The sequence below is a fragment of the Monodelphis domestica genome, chromosome 5, assembly GCF_027887165.1.
Source record: "Monodelphis domestica isolate mMonDom1 chromosome 5, mMonDom1.pri, whole genome shotgun sequence".
Classification (NCBI taxonomy): domain Eukaryota; kingdom Metazoa; phylum Chordata; class Mammalia; order Didelphimorphia; family Didelphidae; genus Monodelphis; species Monodelphis domestica.
The window spans coordinates 288,794,284-288,819,117 of NC_077231.1; the positions used below are offsets into that span (position 1 = coordinate 288,794,284).

Below are 24,834 nucleotides of genomic sequence, written 5' to 3' on the forward strand. Positions count from 1 at the left end.
ATAAGAATATGGTGGGGGAGTGGCTATGGTACACTGGAGAACCACTATAGGTAATTAATTATATTTTATAGTTCTAAAAACAATACACAATTAGGCACAAAACTCATACCCAGTATAGAATATTAGAGATCCAGTACATAAAATGGGTTATTGATCAATCTGCAATTCATTTTACTAATGCTAAAACTAAAGACTTTGCAGTTGATGTTTAATCAGTTCTAGCTAGTAAGAAATATAAGATTTCAAAGTATGAAAGTCTCTTTCCTATTATAACATAATTAATTAATTAAAAAAGAAATAGAACCAGGGAAAAGAAATAAACATCAGAAAGCAGAAAGTTGCATAAAACAAAAGAGAAAACTATAGGAAAGTCAGGAGAGAAATCAAGAAATGCTGGGATAAAATAAAGAAGGGGGGAAAGTGTAGGTGAGGAAGGGCCTCTAGGGAAGAGCTGCTGCCACTACAGTAGCACCCGGGATAGGGTGGGGTTGGGTTTCTAGGAGCAGGGGAAGGAACAGCAGCAAATAAGCAGAGGCAGAAGCCCTGGGTCCAAGGGAGAGCATCAGGTGGCCAGCCAGCTTTCCCACTTTAAGGCTAGCCTCTTTGCTCCTTGTACTGACAATTGGAAGATGACTATTTGAACAGAATTAACCTTTTCTAATGGTCTGGCAGGCAAGAGGCTCCCTAATGGAATTCCATGCCACAAGCGGGAAACTCCCATTATTTTCATCAGGCTCTTCTTACTCCTCTATTGCCTTGGCTGGCTGACTTGGTGCCTGGCTGGCTGACTGGCTCACTCTGTCCCTCCCAGGAGGATAAAAGTTGGCAAGGAACACTTTCAATGAGAGCAGCACATTTGGACTACTTGATTGGGTTCAACAGGAGACCACTTGACACAGGCATCTTGGAGGGGGGGGCGGTGCACCAACTATATGAATGATGATTTCAGGAAAGAGAGTAGCAATGAAATGCCCTGTCCTGTGTCAAGCAGAGAGAGAGAGAGAGAGAGAGAGAGAGAGAGAGAGAGAGAGAGAGAGAGACGAGGGAGGAGCCCTGACTCCCAGGTAGCAAGAGGCTGTGACACACTATGGCCGGGTGGCAGATCTTCCTCGGCTTAGAGGCTCATGCATCATTGGGGGAGGAGATAGAAATGAACATCATGCCCCTTTCTCAAATCTGGTGTCTCACAGTAAGTTGATAGATGGATAGATGGATGGATGGATGGATGGATGGATGGATGGATGGATGGATGGATGGATGACAGGGTCCAAGTGTCCCAGTTCTGTGTTGTAAAGGTACCTACATGATGCCAGAGGGTGGGAGGGAGGGAAGGTATGTCTTACTCTGAGAATAAGTAAGGAGAGAAAATGTCAACATACTTTTCAATGAGAGCCTGGAGGCACTTCTTGCCTGGCTGCCCTGGTTGCACTGACATCTCCCTAGCTAGACCCTTTTTGGGTGGGTCCTGATCAAAAGGGGAGGCCCAACCTATCCGTAAGAGAATCTTGGTCCTAGGACCCAAGGCCCTAGCACCATATAGAACTCACAATTAAAATAATAATAATAATTTTTTTAAGTTATTGCATTTTTTTGGTTGACAATTTAAATGTAAATTCACCCCCACAAAGACACAGACACAGATTTTTCAAAGGATGAAATTTAGATTAAAAAAAAAAAACAATTGGCCATGAGAGAACCTAGGTTACCCTTTGAGTCCTGTGTATCATGCTGTCACTAAAACTTGGGCAAATTCTAGCAGCAAATACCTGGCTTCCAAGTCCAGGGTGAGCACGGTGTCAGTGACTGGCTAGGAGGCAGTAACACAGGGAGGGTAGGGTGCGGTTGGCTGACAGGTTCTGCGATGCTTCACATCTGAAATGGTTTTGGCAAGGAGGAACTGATGGAAAGGATTGTTGGAGGTCTCCAAAAGCCAGTTTTTAAAAAGTGTGTGTGTGTGGGAAGTTAAAGTGATAAACAAAGCATCATTAAGGGAGCCCATGAAATCCTGGAAGGAATTCACCTGAGTCAAAGTCTGGGTATCCTTGATTCTTTGTGTCTCAATGTATTCTTGAATTCACCAGTGCTTTGAAATTCATTCTGCCTTCTGTTTGGTTTCTTGGGTGTGTCTGGCAGAGTTTCTCCTTAATCATGAATGCTCTCCTTAAGATGAATGCTCTCCATCCTATTCTCTTCCAGTTACCCTCCTCCCCACCCCTCTTTCCCCTTTTTAAACCTATCATCTCTTTCAAGTCCCTTTTCTTTCTGGTCACAACCCTGCCTCGATGTGGCCAGGGGTCCATGAGCTTGGGATGGATATTTTTCTGCTCAGATGAGTTTCAATCACTTGTCCTTCCACCACCCCATCAGATAATTTCCCTCAATCACCTCCCAGTACTTATCCCTCCCTTCTCCCCATCCCCTTCTTGATATTGTCTGAATTCTGGCAGGTGGCATGTAGTTGGCAAAGAGGGAAAAGAAGAAGGTGTTCTACAGGGACGTCTTGGAGAGAATGACAGGCCAGAGAGGAAACATGGGAGGATGACCATGACAGGAAACCTCAAGTAAAACCCCCTGAAGACCAAGTGAAGTGAGGGAGAAGACATGATGGGGTAGGAGGACCAAAAGATCATGTGCTCGTCCAACTGCAGATCATCAAACGTGATCCTGTGTCAGGGTGTCCAGGTGTGGGATCGAGGAGGCAGGCCACATTTGGGTCTGCTGGTCGATCTGGTTAAAAAAAAAATAAATCCCACAAAAATAAAACCTCCACCAACTCTATGTGTGTGTGTGGGGGGGGGGGGGAGTGAAGAAGAGGAGGAAATAATATAAATAAGATAAAGATGAAAAAGCAAACACCAAACTCACAAACCACTCTATCCCTGCCCTGCAAATGTCTGCAAATTGCTTGCCTGTGTGTCTTCATTTGGGCTTGCTGGTTGACCCACATGGAGAGGTACAGAGGGGGGAAAGGGTACATTGTCTTGAGGGGCCAGCTGGTCAACCTCATCAATAACCTAGTCAACCTGAGCAAGGAGGCTATGTGTGCATATGTCTCCCAGAGATTCTCCCACAATCCTGCTGCCCCTTGCCAGGAGCAACAGGACTGGTTCCCCACCATGGGGAAGCCCAGGCCCCCCTTGCCCAAGACCCACAGCACTTGGTCTGATGCACCAGGGAACGGGTTCTGCAAGGAAGTGGGGTATTGTGAAGTTGTGTCAGGGAGATGGAGAAAGAAATCTGAAGGATGCCCTCAAGACTGGTCCGTCCCCTTGTCCCAGGGAGTGTGTTATGCTGGGAGGTTCTTAAAAATGACGCTCTTGAGGCTGATGTGAACCGATGTTGAGTGAAAACAAGCAGGATCAGGAAAGCACAGTGATGCAGTAAGGGCAATAGTGTGAAATGATGGACCGTGAAGGACTCAGCTATGTTGGCAGTATAAGATCCAGTAGAACGTGAAGTGGGACGACCTGCAGGAAGTAATGCAGAACCAGGAGAACATTGTACACAGAGACAGATACACTGTGGCACCATCAAATATTATGGACTTCTCTACCAGTATCAATGCAATGATCCAGAACAATCCAGAGGAACTTGTGAGAAAGAACGCTATCCACATCCAGAGGAAGAACTGTGGGAGCAGAAACACAGAAGAAAAACAACTGCTTGATCACATGGGTTGATGGGGATATGATTGGGGATGTAGACTCTAAATAATCACCTTAATGCAAATATTAATAATATGGAAATAGGTCTTGATCAATGACACATGTAAAACCCAGTGGAATGGTACAGGAGGGGGATGAGAGGAGAGGAGGAAAAGAACATGAATCATGTAACGATAGAAAAATTCTCTTAATTAATCAATTAAAAAAAAAAAGATCCAGGAGAACTCTAAAGGACCTATGACGGAGAATGCTATCCCTCCTCCAGAGAAAGAACTGTTGGTATCTCAGTGTTGGAATCCAGACCCAAGCCTACCCTTTTTTCAGTTTTGTACACACCATATCAAATTGCTTACCATCTCCAGAATGGGGGAGGAAAGAGAGACAAAGAGAGAGACAATTGGGATCTTAGAAATGCTGAAAACGTGGGCAGAAAATCCGGATTTTATGTAATGGGGAAAATTAAGTAATAAAATGATAATAATTTTTAAAATGGAAAGAGAAGCCCTTTTATCAAATGGGGGTGGGCATCACGTAGCATCATATAAAGCTGAAGATCTTGGGTTTACGTTCTGATTTTGCCTTTTCTTGTTGTCCCACTTACCTATCTATATTTATGGTTGTTTCAAACTCCTTGTTTTCCCTACAGTTTCAATATTGTGTTTTTCTTTTTCAATATTGTTAATTCTTCACTACTTTTTCTAGGGCTGAAGGAAGGGAAAGGAGATCTGGGTGACAGGCCCAAGAATTCATCCAGTACAGGCAGGCAGGCAGGTTTATGCTGGAAGTGTGTATGTATGTGTGTGGGGGGGGATGGTGGGGGGACAGTGGCAGAACAGAGAAATTTACTGTTAGGGTTAGGGTTAGGAAGAGAAATGAAGGCAGAGTTAGAGTTAGAGATAGAAATGAATTTTGGTTGAGGGCAGAGAGAGATCTGTGTGACAGTATGGAGAGAGGAAATTGAAAAGCTAGTCAAATGAAACATTCAACTCAAAAATATCTAAGTGAATATCCTGTATGAATTTATTTTTAGGATGTAATCAATTTTGCTACTAATAGTAATGTAATGATCCAGGATATCCCTGAGGAATTTACCAGAAAGAATGCTATCCATATTGAGAGAAAGAACTGTGGGAGTAGAGATGCAGAATATTATCTCCTCCTAGAGAACGAACTGTTGGAGTAGGAATGCCAGGGACAAGATGTGATTTATCACTTGTTTATTCAGGTATACAAGTTTGGGGTTTTGTTTTTATAAGACTATTCACTTACAAAAATGAAAAATACAGAAACATGTTTTTGTGTGATAATGCATGCATAAGTCTTGAAATATGGGGATCCACTAGTCTTGCCCTGCAAGATACGTCTTTGTTTCCTCCCTTTGACAAAGCTAATACATTAGTGTCCTGTTTGTACAGAAACTTTTAAATTTAACGTAATCAGAATTATCCATTTTATTTTTTGGTAATGTTTTCTATATCTTGGTTGGTCATAAAGTCTTCCCTTATCCATAAATCTGACAGATGGACTTTTATATGTTCCAGTAATTTGTTGAATAAGTCTGAATAAGGAGATGAGACACCCCGTGCATTCAGCCCACATATACAGGCATCACACACAGTACTCTGCCATAGTACCATGGTACGTTTATTTAGGTTTTTTTGGTACTCACACATAATCAATTCTCTACGTATGTGACATTTTACAGTTTGATTAGATATTATCAAATCACCTAAACAACACTCTTGTGATATTACTACAACAAAGAATTCTGTGATCGTTTACTAGGTTTCTACAACACTCTGTGATAGATATGATTAATGTGAATAAAGTCATTTGTAGGTTAGTACCCTTTGACCTGCTGATCATTGTGCTTTGGGTCAGCTTTCACTATCCATCATCATTGCTTGGGAGATGAACAACAAAACATCTTCATATCTAGGTGTGAGGACTTTAGGCAGACCAATTTTGGGGTTTTCCTCAATTTACAAGTTCTGTTTTTCTTGTGTTACTTTGAAATGCCTAGCGATGTTGCTTGGCTTCTGTTCCAACAATTCATTCGAATGTGGTAACTGTAGGACAAGATTCATCATAGTACTCAACCTTTCAGCTAGTGTTTATTGTAGGGCCTTTGAGCATATCTTGTGCTTGAGAAAGGCGGGGTCATGGGCAGTAGTCTTTGGGCTCTTATTCTGTAATTGCAATCTTTTGGGGGTAATAACTTAGGGGGCTTAAAGTAGGGTATATATTTATTGATCCTATAAGTATTTGCTCTTATGTTATTTCTCCTGTACTGGGGAGAGAATAATAATCATAACAAATCCACCAGTGGGGAAAATTTGGGGAAAGAAGTCACAAAGTGGGATCATCAGGGGGCCATCATTCTGGGGTCTGCTTTACTGAACTTCCTTCCTCGGACCGTGACCTTGTCAATCAGTCAGGGTATGATGGTCTCTGGCAATGACTTCATTATTTTTTTTCTAGTTCTAGGAAATAATTTTTGGGTAATTTGATTGGTATAATTAGTGGACTATTTGAAGAATCTTCAAGAACATCCTCAGGGCCCCTGCTCCAATGCATTCATTTGAGCAATACCATCTCTATCCTTAGGTCTAAATTTCAGCCCTTCTGTTTTTGATCAGGTTTCCATTCTCACCTCAAACCATCCAGAAGACTGTACTGGATTAGGAATCACCAATCTTTGGAAACAGAGTTTAGAATGCTGTCCAGTGTTTGAGAGAGCTAACATGATGTCCTAGATTATGTTTTCTTAGATTTTAATATTGGCTGATGAATTGACTGCCAGTCATGATTTAAAATTTTTAAAAATCACATTAGATGAGAAATATTCTATATACTTTTTTAGAAGTAGAGTACCTTGGTTGGCTGGCCTTGGGAAGACTCTGGGTTTTACCTATGGTTCTGATTGGGAGATGACTTTGGGGAAGGCCTTTAAGGGCTCTGGGGCTCTATTTCAGGGAAAGGAGGAAGACAGGGAAGGTACTACCATTTGCTCTAGAAGATTTAAAACATCAGATTTACCACTAGAGGAGCAACTGGGGAGTGGAGTGATCAATTACACTTTTGTAGGGAGTAGTTAAGGGCACCAGGAAAAAATACATTAGGGACAGAGGGTACAAGTTGGGGAGTGTGCAAAGAGTGTTAGGAAAGAGAATGTTAGAACATAGTAGGAGAATCACTACAATGGATTTCTATTACAATAACAATTTGTGCTTTACAAAGTGCTTTAATATTTTCTCATTTGGTACTCATAATAACCCTAGGAAGTAGGTACTATTATTCCCATTTTACACATGAGGAAACTGAGGCAGCAGAGTTAAGCCACTTGCCCAGCCAGGGTCACATAGCTGGTAAGGGTCTGAGGTGGGAATTAAACTTGACTTAAGGTCCACTGCCAAGATTGATTGCCAAGATTTATCTTGGTTGTACAAAGTTATTTGCATTTTGCCTCTCCTATTAGACAGTGAGCTCCTTGAGGGCAGGGACTCTTTTGCCTTTCTCTGTATCTCTAGGACTTAGCACAGTGCCTTGTACATAGTAAGCACTTTAAAAATACTTGTTGGCTGATTGATTGATTGATTGGTTAGTTCTACTAAAAAGAGGGAATGGGGGATTATTATTGATCATTTATTAAAATTGTTTGAACCCAACTTAATGTAAATAGAAATTGTTTGAACCCAAAATGTCACCTTGACCTCCTCTTTAGAAAAGCTGAAGATGGCTATGAGGGATCTGGGGCTCCTCTACGCCAGATCCACCTAAAACTTTCCTCACCCAGGTCTTATTTTGAGTTCATCCAAGCTTCTGTATTGCATTTGCCTACATTTTATTGGTTGTTTACAATTACTGATATCCATCTCATTCCACCTTGCTTTCAAGTTGTCTTCTCATCAACACTGCTTTATATTGTATACCTTTTCCTAAATTCTATATAACTTAAGCCTGGATGAGAGGGAGCCACACCTTCTTGCTCCTAGTTCTTCTCTACCAAATGACCCAATAAGTTTCTCTCTAAAATTATTTCAGGTTTGAGATTCACTTTCTTTTGCTTTTAAATTTGTTGTTGTTGTTATAAGAGATTTCTCTTTGGAAGGAAAAGAGGATGGATAGATACATTGGGAAATATAGGTGAGGTGACAAGTTTTATGCTTTCTGTTGTTTGTTGCATCCTGGAATTTCTCTGTTTTGAGCAATAATAATAATAGCTAACATTTATATAAAAGTCCAGGTTTGCAAAGCTCTTCTCTCTCTCACACACACACACACACACACACACATATATATATATATAATATATATATATATTATATATATATATATGTATGTACACATTATTTCCTTTGATTTTACCACAACTCTGAGGTAGGTGCTATTCCATACCCATTTTACAGATGAGGAAATCGAGACTAAGAGAGGTTAAATGAATTGTCTCAAATCATAGAGCTAGTAAGTAAAGCAGTAGACAAGCCTTATGTTACCTGTTGTTTATTGCTTCATTCCTGGTGTTGGAATACTTTCTTTTCTGAACAATAAGAATAATACTAGCTAATATTTATATAGGACTACAAGGCTTGCAAATCCCTTCACATGTAGATGGCTTCCTTTGATTCTTGTAACAACCCAGAGAAGCAAGATGCACTTGTATTCTCATTTTACAGATGAGACATTGAACTTGAACTAGTCTTTGGAAAATAGGGAATAGGCAGGAACCAACTGAAAAAAGGAAGACATTGGTTGTCTTTAGAGAGGTTGGTGATAGCCATTGATCAGTGATTGGTTCAGCCTGCACATAACTTCCCATGGGCACACACTAACTCCTCATTAGCTTCCCCCAGAACTTGCAAATGTGGTTGAACAACAGATACGGTTGTAACCAAAAGAGACCAGGTTAGCTCTAATTCCCTTCGCCAAGAACTTGAATTTCTTCTGGGAATGAGCCAATGGCCCAGAATCACAGTCCCTTCCTTCCACCATAGGTGACCCTGGATGCCGTTTCCTTGGGGTCTTTTCCCTTGAGATTGTTCTCATTGACTCTGCTGACCCCAGTGTACTTCAGGCAGGCTAACGAGCCAGGCACAGAAAACACCAGTATGGGAACGGCACCATTTTGCAGAACCAGATGTCTGGACCGTACTACCTGGATAAGATTTTTTTGGCCATGAAAATAAAGCCAGCAGATTCTAGAACTCAACACTGGAAACTTTGATGTCTTTTCCCCAGTTGTACTGCCAATTCAGGATGTAACAAAGAAACATACACCACGACACTTTGAAGTTTTTGATAAATGATCCTCTGTAAAACTTGGGCAGTGTGGGTAGGGCTTGTGTATGGCCAGAAAGAGATGGCTGGGAAGTCTTCTGGGTAGTTTCTCAAAACCACCTGCCCAGACAAAGCTTGGCCCCTGAAGCTGCTACCTCTCTACCCTCCCATCCGACATGTCTGTTTTCTTGTACTCAATAATACCACCCAAAAGACTTTGTGTACCCCAGAAGGTTGTTAGAAAAAGTCCACTAAACATTCCTCCTGTCCTAGTGTCTGAGATAATATGAGGTCAGCTAGGAGGTACAGTGGATAGAATTTCAGGCCTGCAGTTAGGAAGACTTGAGTTCAAATTTGACTTCAGATATTCTCTGGTTGTATGAATCTAGGCAAGTCACCTAACTTCTGTTTGCCTTTGTTTTCTCATCTGTAAAATGGGGGATAATAATAGCACCATTATGGGGGTAGCAAGGTGGCTCAGTGGATTGAGAGCCAGGCCTAGAGATAGGAAGTCCTGAGTTCAAATATGGCCTCAGACACTTCTTAGCTGTGTAGCCATGGATAAGTCCCTTAACCCCCATTGTCTAGCCCTGACTGCTCTTCTGCCTTGGAACCAATATACAGTATTGAGTCTAAGATGGAAGGTAGGGTTTTTAAAAAGATAAAATAACAATAATAGCACCTATATCCCAGGGTTGTTGTTATAAGGATCAAATAGTATAATAATAATGATTGCATGAAAGAATTCATTTTTGCCTAAGGAAGATATATGGGGGGGGGACAAAGAGAGAGAGAGAGAGAGAGAAAGAGAGAGAGAGAGAGAGAGAGAGAGAGAGAGAGAGAGAGAGAGAGTTAAGGAGTGAGGGAGGGAGAGACAGCGAGAAGAAAGAGAGAGAGAGGGAGGAAGAGAGGCAGGTAGGCAAGCAGATAGACAGACAGGCAGAGAGATAGATAGAGAGACAGAGAGAGAGAGAGACAGAGAGAGAGAGAGACAGAGAGAGAGAAGGAGGGAGGGAGAGAGAGGAGGAAAGGAAAAAGAGGAGGGAGGGAGAGACAGAGACAGAGAGAAGAATAAGAGAGAGGGAAGAAGAGAGAGAGGCAGGTAGGCAAGCAGACAGGCAGATAGATAGATAGATAGATAGATAGATAGATAGATAGATAGATAGATAGATAGATAGATAGATGGAGAGACAGAGAGAGAGACAAGGAGGGAGGGAGAGAGAGAAGGAGAAAAAGAGAGAGAGGAGGGAGGGAGAGACAGAGACAGAGAGGAGAAAAAGAGAGAGGGAAGAAGAGAGAGAGAGAGAGAGTGTGTTTACTGTATGCCAGTAAACCACCATATGTTGTCACACCATATGTTGTCCTAGATTAAGTTTCCAGAGGAGCTTCCAAACAGGGGAGATTATTAGACAATGAGGTGGTGACTAAGGGAACACAGCCTCCAAGTCTTGAGAGGTCTTTAAACGTACGAGAGGGTCGTGCAGCATATGTCATTGACTGAGACCATTTATTCAACCCTCCCATTTTACAGATGGTGAAACCAGGAGCTAGCCAGGGTATCTTGCCTCAAATCATAGAAGTACTAAGTGGGAGATGCTTGAGATGACTTAGTCCTGGCCACGTCCTTCATATGCCTTGTCCTTGTAAAGGGAAAGGAACAAAAGAGGTGATGTTTCCATGTTCTGGCCAGCTTTAATAGATAGCTTAGTAGGTATCATCCCAAATAGTGTAGATAATGTACAAAGGGACTCAATGTCTGACATTTAGGAGTTGGCATTCTAAGGCACCATTTCTTAGGGATGTTTTACTATTTTAAACAAAAAATAAGCCGAATACTATAAAAAATAAAACTTTTGGCCAGTAAAGAATTTTTACCTTAATCCACATGAAAAGGATGGGTCTTAGAAGTTGACAGGGACTCCCTCCCACTGCCCTTTAGAGACTGTCTAACCACCCTTGTTTTCCTTAAGTTGTTCTCAGATTCTCATTTAAATTCCCCTCCTCCTGTGCCCTCACAGCCGGTACCAAGCACATACTCTTCCCTCCTTGGCGAGTGAAGCCATTCACATATTTGGAAACTGCAGTCATGCCCCTTCCTTCTCTTTCGCTCTCCACCCTACTAGTCATTCTTTGGCCAAGTAATACATTCTGCGTGCCTTTAATCTTATTCCTCATGAATCAGTCCCTCCATTCTTTTAAATACTTTCTGTGGCCTTTCCCTGAACCACTATGATAGTCCAAGAAAACTTCTGTGGGATTTTGAGCCCAGCCTTGCTCATGCCAAGGTACAGAAGTTTCAGCCACACTCCCTTCTTCTGACCTTTCTGGGAGTTTTCCTGCTCCATTCTTGTATATTCAGAGGATCATCGGTTAGACTATCTTGAACTCTCCCTTTTTCTGGCATCTGGGATGAGAAACTAACCAGAAAGGCCTGAATGAGAACCTGACCAACCATGGTCCTCACTGGGGTTCTCTAATTTGGAAGTAACGAAGGACTCGGGCATCCCACCCATTAGCCAGGAGGAGGAAGGAGAGAGGAAGGAGAAGTTGATTGAATGTGGTTGTTCCAACTCTGATAGAATGCTTGTACCAAGGCCTCTCACAGGCAAATGGGGGTTGTGACCCAGGGCTGCACAGCTAGGAAGTATCTGAGGGCAGATTTGAATCCAGGGCTCCCAAACTCCAAACCTGGTGTTCTATTCACTGTTCTACCTAGATGCCCCAACTGCCAAGATCAAGAGCTTTCTTTTCTGGGTCTTCAGTCACAAGGGCAACAACCCCTGCAGGAGTGGGTCCTGGCTGCATCTCCAAAGGGTTGATGGCCCAAGATTGTGGTTATGGGAACTGGGCTGAAAGCTTTCCTCTTCCCCAGGCTCCAGAGTTCAGGCTCCTGGGCTTTTCCCACCAAAATCTAAGGAGAGATGGCGAGGATGGTTTCACTTACCAGGCATACACTTCCTTTACTAATAGAGCAATTTATATGACAACATCATCATTTAAAAAGAAGCAAACTTTGAAAAACTCAACGCTGCAATGATAAACCATGGATCGAAAAGACTAAAGATGAAACACACCACCCTGCTCCTGCCACAGAGGGGATGGCTTCCAAAATAAGAATGAGACATCCATTTGGGACTATGACCACTGAGGGAATTTGCTTGCTGGGCTATGAATAATTATTACAAGATTTTTTTAAATTGTTAGTTGGGGACAATGGAAGGGAGAGCTGATAAATATTTCTAAATATATATGTTGATTTTTTTAAAAAAAGGAAAACACCCTTTATATCTTAATGCTATTGTAGCAGCTTCTCATTAGTGACACTAGAGCCCCTAGGGTTGATCTGTAATGTCATTCTGGTGCTGAGTGTAAAGTGAACATTTTTTTTAAAAAAACCTTCCATCTTAGAGTCAATACTGTGCAGAAGAGTGTAAGGACTAGGCAATAGGGGTTGAGTGACTGGCCCAGGTTTCACACAGCTAGGAAGTGTCTGAGGCCACATTTGAACCCAGGACCTCCCATCTCTAGGCCTGGCTCTCAATCCTTGAACCACTCAGCTGCCCCCATAAACTGGCCATTTTTGAGGAGGGATGATGAAAAAAGCAAATCATTGGGCTTCGAATCAGAACATCTTGGTTCAAATCTCTCCTCTGTGCCTCATCATCTGGGCAACCTTGGACAATGTCCTTAATCCAAGCCAATTCAATGCATATGAGGCACCATGCTTGACATCATGAAAGAAATATAGTGCCTATCATCCAAGAGCTTGCATGCCATTGGCAGAATGGGGGGATGGCCAGTGAGAGCCCAGTCCTTAGGGCAAGCTCAGGATTATGCTACGATGATCCAAGATGTGAATACAGTGGATAAGAACAACCATGATAAGCGGAGGAGGCGGAAAGTACAAACAATGAGGGTACTGGGGAAATTTTCCCATAGGAGTTGGCAGAAGGTTGAGGCTTGAAGGGAAATTAAGTATTGTGATGTAGAAACACTCCTGACCCCTGATCCCTCTTTTAGAAATATTAAGAAATCATATTTTCTCCATGTCTTTCTCTGAAGTACAAAATTGCATTCTTTTTTCTCAAGAATGAGAAACTTTCTTGATATTTCTTTAACTATCAATTCCAATATAGATTCCTTCACTGAAATCTTTCTGTTTCACTTTCATGACATAGTAGGTGCTTAATAAATGTTTGTTGAATGAAGTTTCTTTCTCTCTTTCTCTCCCTTCCTTCCTTTCTTTCTTCCTTCCTTTCTTTCTTTCTTTCTTTCTTTCTTTCTTCCTTTCTTCCTTTCTTTCTTTCTTCCTTTCTTCCTTTCTTTCTTCCTTTCTTTCTTCCTTTCTTTCTCCTTCCTTCCTTCTTTTTTCCTTCCTTCCTTCCTTCCTTCCTTCCTTCCTTCCTTCCTTCCTTCCTTCCTTCCTTCCTTCCTTCCTTCCTTCCTTCCTTCCTTCCTTCCTTCCTTCCTTTCTTTCTTCCTTTCTTTCTTCCTTTCTTTCTCCTTCCTTCCTTCTTTTTTCCTTCCTTTCTTCCTTCCTTCCTTCCTTCCTTCCTTCCTTCCTTCCTTCCTTCCTTCCTTCCTTCCTTCCTTCCTTCCTTCCTTCCTTCCTTCCTTTCTTTCTTTCTTTCTTTCTTTCTTTCTTTCTTTCTTTCTTTCTTTCTTTCTTTCTTTCTTTCTTTCTTTCTTTCTTTCTTTCTTTCTTAGAAACAATTCTAAGACAGAAGGGCAAGGGCTAAAGCAAATAGGTTTAAGTGACCTGCCTCAGGTCACATAGCTAGGAAGTGTCTAAGGTCAAATTTGAACCCAGATCCTCCTCCTGAGTCCAGTCTAGTGTTCTATCTATTGTACCACCTAGCTGTCCTCTCCATTTTTCCTTGATTATGGAATGTTGTATTTGTTTTTATAACCAATACATTTTAACTAGGAAAAGACTCTTAAGGCAGAGTAATTTTTTAAAGGTAGGATGAATCTCTGTATCTTTGAATCTCTCTTTCTACAAAGAAATACTTTGATCTATAACTTAATTAATACATTTGGCTCTGACAAACTTGTGCCAAAACCACAAAAGACTAAGTTTTTTTCTTCTCTGAGAGACAAAGATCAAACTTTTCCTCTCTGGGTATTCCAAGCACAAGGGACAATGTAGACAAAGGCAAGTAGGTGGGAGATAGTGTGCCAAGTTCAGGAAATAGCAAGTAGGCTTGGAAATCACAATAATAGTAAATTTGGAAAGGGAGACTGGAGCCAGATGAATTCCTTTTACCCAGTAAGTGTTTGAGAACTGACTCTGAAAAAAAAATAGATTTGTATGACATACTCTTAACTTTAATCTGAATTTAATATATAGTTCAACATTTTCCTCATCATTTTCTTAAGTCTAGATGATCAACAAAACAAATTAAGCCTTACAGCATCTAGTTGGGTCAGTGGATAGAGAGCCAGACCTACAGATGGGAGGTCCCAGGTTCAAATATGGCCTCAGATACTCCTAGCTATGTGACCTTGGGCTTAAACCTAACTTTAAACCCAATTGCCCACCTCCTACTGCTCTTCTGCCTTGGAACCAATACACAGTGTTGATTCTAAGATGGAAGGTAAGGGTTTAAAATAAATCAATCAATTCCTGATTTCTAGTGCTTTTGGATATTCAGGATGTAATTGTTCACACTGAAAATTGAGTCATTGCCCTCATGATCCAGTAAAAGCTGTCTTTGGTACAGTCCTGACTCTACCCCAGCTGGATTCTGCAAAGGATACCAGGGGAAGAGCCAAAGAGAGCTTCCCTCTCAAGAGCTAGGTTCTTTCTCCATAACTATTTCTCTTCCACTCTGCCAGGGAAGCATTGTCTATCAATGGACTACAGAGTTGGCTAGCTTACTTTTCATACTGACCCAAGGTGTGTGGTTAATCCATCAGCCAGACAGTGCCCATCCACCAAATAACTCCATCAAGTTGATTGGAGGTTCCCTTCCTGCCTCTTATAGGAACAATGTATAAAGACTCCTGGAATACACCCCTTTTATACCAAGGGGTAAACTCTTAACACTCATCATCTCTGTCTATTTCTTCTTATATCCTATAATTTCATCAAATGGGTTGGGGGACTCGGGCTAGAAGCTTTCTTCGCTAGGACCAGTCACTTTCATTGCAACATGGCTACCCAGTTTTGCAGTCAGAAGGTCTCAGTTCAAATACAGGTGTTGGTACTTCCTTTGTGATCCTGGGAAAAACCACTTAACCTGTCTAGACCTCAGTTTCCTCATCTGCAAAATGCAAAAAGGAAACGTTATGATGCCTAAGGTCTTTCCAGGACTAAATCTGCGATCCTTTCATCTCGCTGCAGTCATCTCATGAAGAACATTCCTATCGAGGTGTCTGAGACTAACTGCCCTTAGCTTCCATTTCTGTCACATTCTGTGCTGTCTTCAGAAGACAGTCTTTGAATGTCCAAATGGAAAAAAAAATTGCATTTGGCTTTTCTCCTTTGACTCATTGATCTTTTCCCAATCTGCAAGCAAGGCCCTGAGCCCACATTCAGTGTATAAAGTCAATAATAAAGTCACTATCCCAGAAGTGGGCACCCCAAAACCTTTGCCCATCCTTGGTTTCAGATGCTGCCCAGCAGGAGCTGGGTTAGTATAGGTTAGTCCAGTGAAACTATCATCTTCCCTCTTCTACAAGAGGGCCTAAAAGCACCTCCATCATCCAGGTTCTGTTAGAATCATCAGCCAGAGACTTCTCTGAAAGTGTCTCCAAAATATTCTATATATGTCTTTAAGTTTCTGTTGACAGTCCTGGGGAGCCAGATGTGTGTGTGCTGAGCCAAATTTGAATTTAATGAGTTCAGGCAGCTGTAGTTCTCATGGGTGTATTCAAAACTGAATAGGCAATGGGGATACTTTAGCAGTCACACAGCACATATGCCACAGAGCTCTGAAATGGGTAGGAAAAAGAAGGAATCAATTACATCAAAGTAGCTCAAGTAAGTGCCAACAGGTGGGGGTAAGCGAAAGCAATCTTTCCACAGCGGGAAAGGGTGAATTACCATTGCCCTGTAGAGGGCCCCCAATCCATCCTGCCCATGGTGGTTAGAGTCATTGCCTCGAATGCCATTTCCTCATCTAAGAACCTGTCTGTCAAGATTTTTCAGGTCCTGTTGTTGCCCCCTATCTTACCAGTCTACCAGGAAGGTACCTATAACTGTGATAGGGATGGGTTCAGGTGTGAAGCACAGGTATGGGATTAGAGAGCCAAGTCAGATCCTCTCTTGCATGTATGGTATCTCAACTCCCAAGCAGCACCAACAGCCACAGACATCCACAGAAATACGAATGCACCATATTAACTAACCCTTGATAGACTTACCTTCCAGAGTCACAATGGGCAACTCTAGATCAGATGAGAAGGGGAAACACTAGCCCACGGTACCCAATCACTACAAATTTCACAGAGCTTCACCTGATGTCCATTTTCTCACTCTCAAATATTGCTTGCCCTATAACCCTAACATGGTTTGGGTATTCTCCCATAATTCTTTGGTCTTTTTCCTTGTGAGATCATTTCCCAATGATCTTCCAAGGTCCACCATTATTGCAACCATAGGCTATCTGTGAGCTACTCATACATATTTTACAGATAATGTACAAATTTGTATAGTCATTTTCCCATCAGGCACCTGACTTTTGTATTGCAATCTAATCATTCCAGAATTCTATTACTTTATGAAAATTGGGATATTCCAGAGATCCAGGAACCCATAGCCCATACAGTGATAGAATCCACTCAAACCATTTTCTCTGCCTGAGACACCAATGAAGGAATAGGATTTCAGTACACCTTGAGAAGTAGAGGAAATGCTTCTTGATGTGAAATTAGGAAAATATGGCCAAAAAACCTTACTGAGGGGAATAAAACAAACAACTATGTTTGGCATGAATTTTCTCCTTTCAAAATGGCTCTTTTTATATTCATAGCTGACCTCTTTGTGATGGCAAAAAATGGGAAATTGAGGGGATGTTCATCAATTGGGGAATGGCTGAACAAATTGTGGTATATGATGGTGACAGAATATTATTGTGCTATAAGGAATGATGAAATGTAGGATTTCTTTCTTTTTTTTTTAACCCTTACCTTCTGGGGGCAGCTGGGTAGCTCAGTGGATTGAGAGTCAGGCCTAGAGACAGGAGGTCCTAGGTTCAAATCTGGCCTCAGACACTTCCCAGCTGTGTGACCCTGGGCAAGTCACTTAACCCCCATTGCTTAGCCCTGACCACTCTTCTGCCTTGGAGCCAATATTGATTCTAAGATGGAAGGTAAGGGTTTTAAAAACCTCCAAGACAGAAGAGTGGTCAGGGCTAAGCAATGGGGGGGGGGGGGGGGTTAAGTGACTTGCCCAGGGTCACACAGCTGGGAAGTGTCTGAGGCCAGATTTGAACCTAGGACCTCCTGTCTTTAGGCCTGGCTCTCAATCCACTGAGCTACCCAGCTGCCCCAAGTGGAGGATTTCTATATGAACTGGAAACATCTCCAAGAATTGATGTGGAGCAAAATGAGCAGAACCTAGAGAACACTGTACACAGAAAATGAAACATTGTGGAATAATCAAATGTAATCAACTTTGCTATTAGTAGCAATGTAATGATCCAGGACAACCCTGAGGGGCTTATGAGAAAGAATGCTATCCACATCAAGGGAAAGAACTGTGGGAGTAGAAAGGCAGAAGAAAAGTATATGCATTATCACTTGTTTATAAGGGTATATGATTTGGGGGTTTGTTTTTAAAAGAATACTCTATTACAAAAAATGAATAATATGGAAATGGGTATCAAGTGATAACATGTATAACTCAGTGCAATTGCTTGTCAGCTCTGGGATGGAAGAGGGAAGAGGGGTGGGAGACAACATGAATCATGGGAAATATTTTAAAAGTATTTTTAAATTTTTGATGGGGAAAATTACCACTTGCACACAAATATTTTTTAGCAGCTCTCTTAGTAATGGCAAAGAACTAGAAACTGAGTGGGTGTCCATCAGCATCAGTTGGGAAATGGAGGAACAAGTTGTGGTATACAGTTGTAATGGAATACTATTGGACCATAAGAAATGATGAACAGAATGAGTTCAGAAAAACTTGGAAAGACCTATATGAACTGATGCAAAGTGAATTGAGCAGAACCAGGAAAATGGTGTATTCAGTAACAGAAATATTGTACAATGATAAAATGTGAAGAACTAAACAATTATCAGCAAAATAAAGTCCCAAGATAAACCCAAAGGACTCATGACAAAAAAATGCTAACCACAGTCAAAGAAAGAATTATTGGAATCTGATTGCTGATCAAAGCATGTTATCTTTCACTTTATTTCCTTCATGGATTTTTTATTGCATGTGTGATATGGGTCTTCTGTCATGGCATGGGGAATATGGAAATACATATTGCATGAAAGCATCGGTAAAATTTATAATAGTTCATTTACTGCCCCAGGGAATGGAAGGGATGGCAAAGAGGGAGAGAATCTAAATTGCAAAATGTCAGAAAGCAATTATTTAAAAAATGGTTTCTATGTGTAATTTTTCAAAAATAAAAGTTTAAAAAACCTAAAACAAAATGAAGTGGCTCTTTTCACACTTTACCAACGAGAAACAATGTGAACCAATGGAAAGTACCAGATTAGAAGCATGTAGTGCCTCACCATAGTACAGGTAGAGCTAACCGTGGACTCTTGAAAAGCCATTGTAGCAGAGCTAATCCAGCCTCCTATCTGTTGACCTATTATGTTAGAAGGGTGTCATCCCCAGAAAATTCATTGCCAAGTAATGAATTGTTTTTTAGCTAGCAATTCAAGAAGATAGTTTGCTAAGGCAGAAGGGTTGCAATCAGCATTAGTGAAAGGCATGATTCATGGTTCCAAGTTTCTAAGATCTGAACTAGAAAAGCACTTCAGAAGTCATCTAAACCTCTCCATTTATAGATGGAGAAACAGGTGCCCATTGACCTGCCCAAACTCACTCAGATACTAATGCACAGATCTTCTACTCAAACCCAGGTCCCCTTGCTCTGAATACATCGTACTTTCTATTACATTATCTTACACAAATAAAATGGTGAATCTTTGAAATATAAGCATTTCAAAGGATGATTTGAGATCATATTTAGCACAGTGCCTGGCATATAGTAGGTGCTTAATAAATGTTTATCTCTCCACCCCACTACCATTTTAACTTTAAAACAAGAAGGACAAAAAGGAATTACATCAGCAAATTAGTAAATGGCTCTTGCTACAGCAGCAGAGAGGCTGAATAAGTGGTCTAGAGTATTTCTCCTCAGTGGCAATGTTGAAGGTTTAATGGGAGCAGTCGAAGAGTTATGAATGAGGTTGTAAAAGTGTGACCATTTTTCTCATAGCAAATAGATCATTCATGACTCTTCAACTACTCTTACCAAATCCTTAATGACAGTACTGAAGGAAAATAAAGACCACTGGCTCAAAGGTCATAGATTTTAATACCGGGAAGAATCTCAGAGTTCATCTAGTTCAACACCCTCACTTTTGGAGATGAGTAAACTGAGGCCCAAAGAGATTCAACACTTTGTACAAGATCATATAGGTACAATCCTTCTCTTTAATGATTTGAAGATCTGACATATGAAAAAGGGACTAGCATTGTTCTGCTTGACCAAAGAGGGGTAGAACCAGGAGCAAGAACTTGTGTAAAGGGTGAAATTATGGTTGAGACTAAAAAAGTCTAAATTTAAGTGGTCGCCAAGGGAAATCCCAAATAATATAATACCCAAGTCAGCTGCTAAATTTTATGGTGATTTAATTGATAGTGGAGAAGATTAAGAAGGAAGAAGGAGTAGGTTTTTCTCTCCCTCTTCCCCCCCTCCCCCCGCCTGATTAGTATTGGGTGGGCAGATCAGGAGATAGGGGAGTAAGGGTTTGGAGTATGAAGGAGGAAGGAATCAGCCTGACCTCCAAAGGGGCTCAGCTAAGATGCCCAAACCTGAAATCAGCTCCAGGGCAAAACTCACCACCCAACACTCCAAGATGTCAGAACACTTAGCATGATACCCCCTGATTACTGTCTCTCCAGGGAAAAAGAAAGAGGAAGGAAGTGATGTGACGTTTTTACATCACTTTTTCTGTGTCTCATCTGCACCAATGAGGACTTAGCTTGACTTAGGACAGCCCAGAGGTCTGTCCTTTTTTTTTTTTTTGCACATGGCTGTTGAAGGCCATCTCCTCAGATCATTAAATCTTGAGTTTGATGCAGACCTTAAAAATCTTGTTAAACTGAATAGGGTGGAGAATGTAGAGTTTCCAAGACTTGATTCTGTTATTCCAAGTATCTCCATTGTTACTGATCAGGAAATAGATAAATCACATCTTCTAAAGAATGGTCTGATTAGGGTGTAATAGTTTTGAAATTCACACTTGCAAAGGAGAAAATGGAGGTTTGGTGTAAATGGAGCGCCTCTTTGAGAGAAGAGGAAGAAGGAGGAAAAGGAAGGAGAAGGGGGAGGAGGAGAAGAAGGAGAAGAGGAAGAGGAGGAGGAGGAAGAGGAGGAGGAGGAAGAGGAAGAGGAGAAGAAGAAGAAGAAGAAGAAGAAGAAGAAGAAGAAGAAGAAGAAGAAGAAGAAGAAGAAGAAGAAGAAGAAGAAGAAAGAAGAAAGAAGAGAGGAGGTGGAGGAGGAGGAGGAAGAGGAAGAGGAGGAAAGAAAGAAAGAGAAAAAAGGAAAGAAAGAAAGGAAGGAAGAAAGAAAGAAAGAAAGAAGGAAAGGAAGGAAGGAAGGAAGGAAGGAAGGAAGGAAGGAAGGAAGAAAGAAAGAAAGAAAGAAAGAAAGAAAGAAAGAAAGAAAGAAAGAAAGAAAGAAAGAAAGAAAGAAAGAAAGAAAGAAAGAAAGAAAGAAAGAAAGAAAGAAAGAAAGAAAGAAAGAAAGAAAGAAAGAAAGAAAGAAAGAAAGAAAGAAAGGAAGGAAGGAAGGAAGGAAGGAAGGAAGGAAGGAAGGAAGGAAGGAAGGAAGGAAGAAAGGAAGGAAGGAAGAAAGGAAGAAAGGAAGAAAGAAAGAAAGAAAGAAAGAAAGAAAGAAAGAAAGAAAGAAAGAAAGAAAGAAAGAAAGAAAGAAAGAAAGAAAGAAAGAAAGAAAGAAAGAAAGAAAGAAAGAAAGAAAAAGAAAGGAAGGAAGGAAGGAAGGAAGGAAGGAAGGAAGGAAGGAAGGAAGGAAGGAAGGAAGGAAAAAGGGAAGAAGGAAGGAAAGAAAGTAGCATTAGTAGTTTAGGGTACTGTCTTCCTTCCCTTTCAAATATTCTCAAGCTTCCCTTTCCTGAGTGGCTTCTGTCTCCCATGATATTTTAGTTTCTGCTTCCAGCTAAGAAAAAATACATTTCCCATGAGCCTCCTTGCTGATAAGAAGCTCCTTTTAGGAAAGTCTTCCCAATAATTATAGTCATGTGGAATGGACCACACACTTTTGGACTGGAGGTCTTAAAGCTGATTACCCCTGTTGGAATTATTGTAGAGGGGGTTCCTGTTCAAATACAGATTAGATTAGACACCCTTAGATCCTTCCCAGCTATGAAATACCAGAATTCTGAGGATGACCCCCCGGAGCTGAGGTTTTTGGGGGCAGTACTGCAAAAGCCAAGTATAGTTTCCAATGAGTAAGGAAGGCTAAAATGGATATTTAATCCAGACTCTCAAAAGTCATCAAATGGCACAAACCAGCACAATTTTTCCAAGTGAGAAAAAGGAAATTATCCAAAATTCACCTCTTCCCCAGTTTTGCTTCCTTGTTTCATAAACTCTAATATTAAATTTCTCTTAAAAGCAGAAGAATCACTTCCTTTCACAACAGGAATTTGTATTTGACTATTCATAGAAAGAATGGTCTTTGTCCTGTCCCCTAGATCTCAAGTCCGGATACTGAGAGCTAGCTCTCTATTATACTGTGTGGCTGGGAACACTGGAAAGACCAAGGGGCTAATGGCCCAAGCCTTTCCTTCTGCTTTCTCAACTATGACCCCATTCTAACTGAGAGGAAGCATGATATAGTCTAAAGGGCACTGGCTTTGGTGTCCAAGGAACTAAGTTCAAATCTAACTCTGTTACTTACAAGAATGCTGACATAGGAGCTGGGTTCAAGAATATTTGATTTCATGTCCATGGCCCTGGGCAAGTTGCTTAACTCTGTTTTCCTCAGTTTCCTCATCTGTAAAATGAAGGAGTTGGACTAGTCAGCCTCTAAGGTCCCTTCCAACTCTAAATGTATGAGTTTATATATTTGGAAAGGGAAGTAACTTTTTTTCTTTTGATGTCACTAGGTTTCTGATCCAAATTTGGGTATTTCATGTGTCCTGAGACAGCTGCATGCTGTATCCCTGATGACATGTGATGGAGGAGATTTTCTAAATTACCCTAGTATTTGTTCTTAAAGGATATTTTAAATAGCAGCTTAGATGTGAATGCCATCCTGATTAGCTTAACAATCTCTGAACCCGTCCGGTCTATCGTCATAGTCATTTCCAGGAAGATTTTATTCTGTTCTCCTCTCTACCCATCCTGGCAACATAATCTATCCTATATCAAGGGTTATCCTTTCAAAAGAAATTTCTTCAAACCAGGCATGGCATGAAGTTATATTGGAAACATGTGTGTTGAATTAGGGAAATTTTTTGGTACAGTCCTGTGATTTTATCCATGTTGGGAACTCCTGGTGTGTAAACTCTCTACACTGACTCAAATTGGCAACTTGTCTATAACCCATAGTCTTAGAAGTCAAATAACTTGCCCAGGGCACTGTGGCCAGACCCATGGAGCTGATGGATATTTGGATTCAGAGTCAGAAGCCAAAAGGGTAGCTCCCCCCACCCCCATAACTGGCAGTTCCCTGATTGATGCATCTCTTGCTACCTTAGCAATGTGTAACACTTAGAAAGTTGAGAATGAGCTTTTCTAGTGGTTTAGTCCTTGGGGATGGCTGTGCCTAGTCACCTGGCTCAAACTAATGGATCACCATTTGCTGTAGAATTTGTGGGGGGGGGGGGACTTTTTTCTTGGCAAAGATAATAGAGTGGTTTGCAATTTCCTTCTCTAGCTCATTTGGCAAATGGGAAAATTGAGGCAAAGAGAGTTAAGTGGCTTGCTCAAGGTCACACTGCTAGTGAGTATCTGAGGTTGGATTTGAACTCATGTATTCTGACTCCAGGCCCAGCACTATCCTCTGTGCCACCTAGATGCCCTTTGGTCAGCGATAGCTTGGATTAAATGGCTTCTCAGATCCCTTCCAATTCTGAGCTTCTATGATTTTGAGACAGAGTGACCAGAAAAGAACATAAGATTAAGAGACAATGGTTTGAGGGGTGAGATGGTACCTGGAGATCCTAAATGAACCAGAGGAAGGCTTTCTATCTGTTGATGTATTATCTATAGCAGAATCATAGAATTAAAGTTGGAAGCGACCTTGGAGATCAGAGTCTACCTCATGCCTGACCAGAAATGCCCTCAGCAATACTCCTGACAAGACTGAAGGGCCCACCCCAGGATGCTCTTACTCAACCACCTGCAATGACTTCCAATTGCCTCAAGAGTCAAATATCAGATCCTCTTTTTGGCATGGAAGGCCCTCCACAACCTACCTTTCTAATCTTCTTCTACATTACTCTCCTTCCTATAATGGTGTCCAGCTACAATGATCTCCCTGTGGTTTCTCAGACATGGCGGTCCACCTTCTGTCTTGGGGCCTCTGCCTTGGTCCTTCTCCATGACCAGATTGTGCTCCCTCTTTTCCCTCCTCCCCTTCAAGTCCTTGGTTTCCTTCCCAGTTCAGATCAAACATCACCTTTTACACAACCCGGACTGCTACGTGCTCCTCCTCCTCCTCCCCTTAGTTATCTGGCACTTTGGAGATATTTTCTATCTTTCATATCCTTTGCATATAGTATGTATATCTTTTGTATATAGTGTTTATTTTGTATATCTCGTAGATTCTGAACATAGCATATATATTTTGTATCTCATCTTTTAAATATCTTTTATATATGATATAATATTTGTTTATATCTATTATCTATATTTTATGTCTTTAATGATATTGTATATATTTATGGATATCTTTTGTATATTTTTTCACATATTTTATATCTTTCAAATATTGTTTATAATATTTTATCTAGATTGTACATATTTTACATCTTTATGTTGTATTTTGGGTATCTTTTGTATATGCTTGTATATCATTTGGATATATTGTATATATTTGGGTATGTCTTCTTTCTTTTCTACATATTGCATAGATTTCTTGTATATATTTTATATCTAATTCCGTGTGAAAATAGTATCTCCCTTAACAAAATAGAAGCTCTTCAAAGGGAGAGATTGTTTCATTTGGGGTTTGGGATCCTCAGTGCCCAGAAGAGTGCCTGGCACATGGTAGATGCTTACTAAATGCTTGCTGATTGCTTTCAAAATCAAATGTTTGAAGATCCTCTGCCCCTTTCTGGGATGGTGTTAGAGCAAATGCCATCTCACCTGAAGCATCTCTTGGGCCCAGGCTCAAGGCCAAATGGTGCCAGAGATTATTGGATCATTTGCGGCAGCTGGCACCGAGTGACGTGTCAGTGGCCACTGCCCCAGTGCCCCTGCCTCCTTGAAAGCCTTGCTGGATCACCATAGCCTGAAGGGATCCCTCTCTGATCTGAACCTTCTCTAGTATGTGTACCAAGGCAGCCATTACAACAGAAAAGAAGACAAGTTTTGGTATTGGACATCCTGGGTTCAGATCTTGCCTCCTTTGCCAGTGACTCACTGACTATATATTTTTTTTATTCTCCATTTTGCCTGGCACATGCTTAAAAATATAGGGTATCCCCCCAAATTCACAGACTTAAA

General features: G+C 41.1%; 1 protein-coding gene across 1 annotated transcript in view; it reads right to left on the minus strand.

Annotated features, from left to right (window-relative positions):
* DPH3 (diphthamide biosynthesis 3) overlaps window positions 1–24,834 on the minus strand; it is a 153,362-nt gene that overhangs the window by 11,809 nt on the left and 116,719 nt on the right. The window lies entirely within an intron of this gene.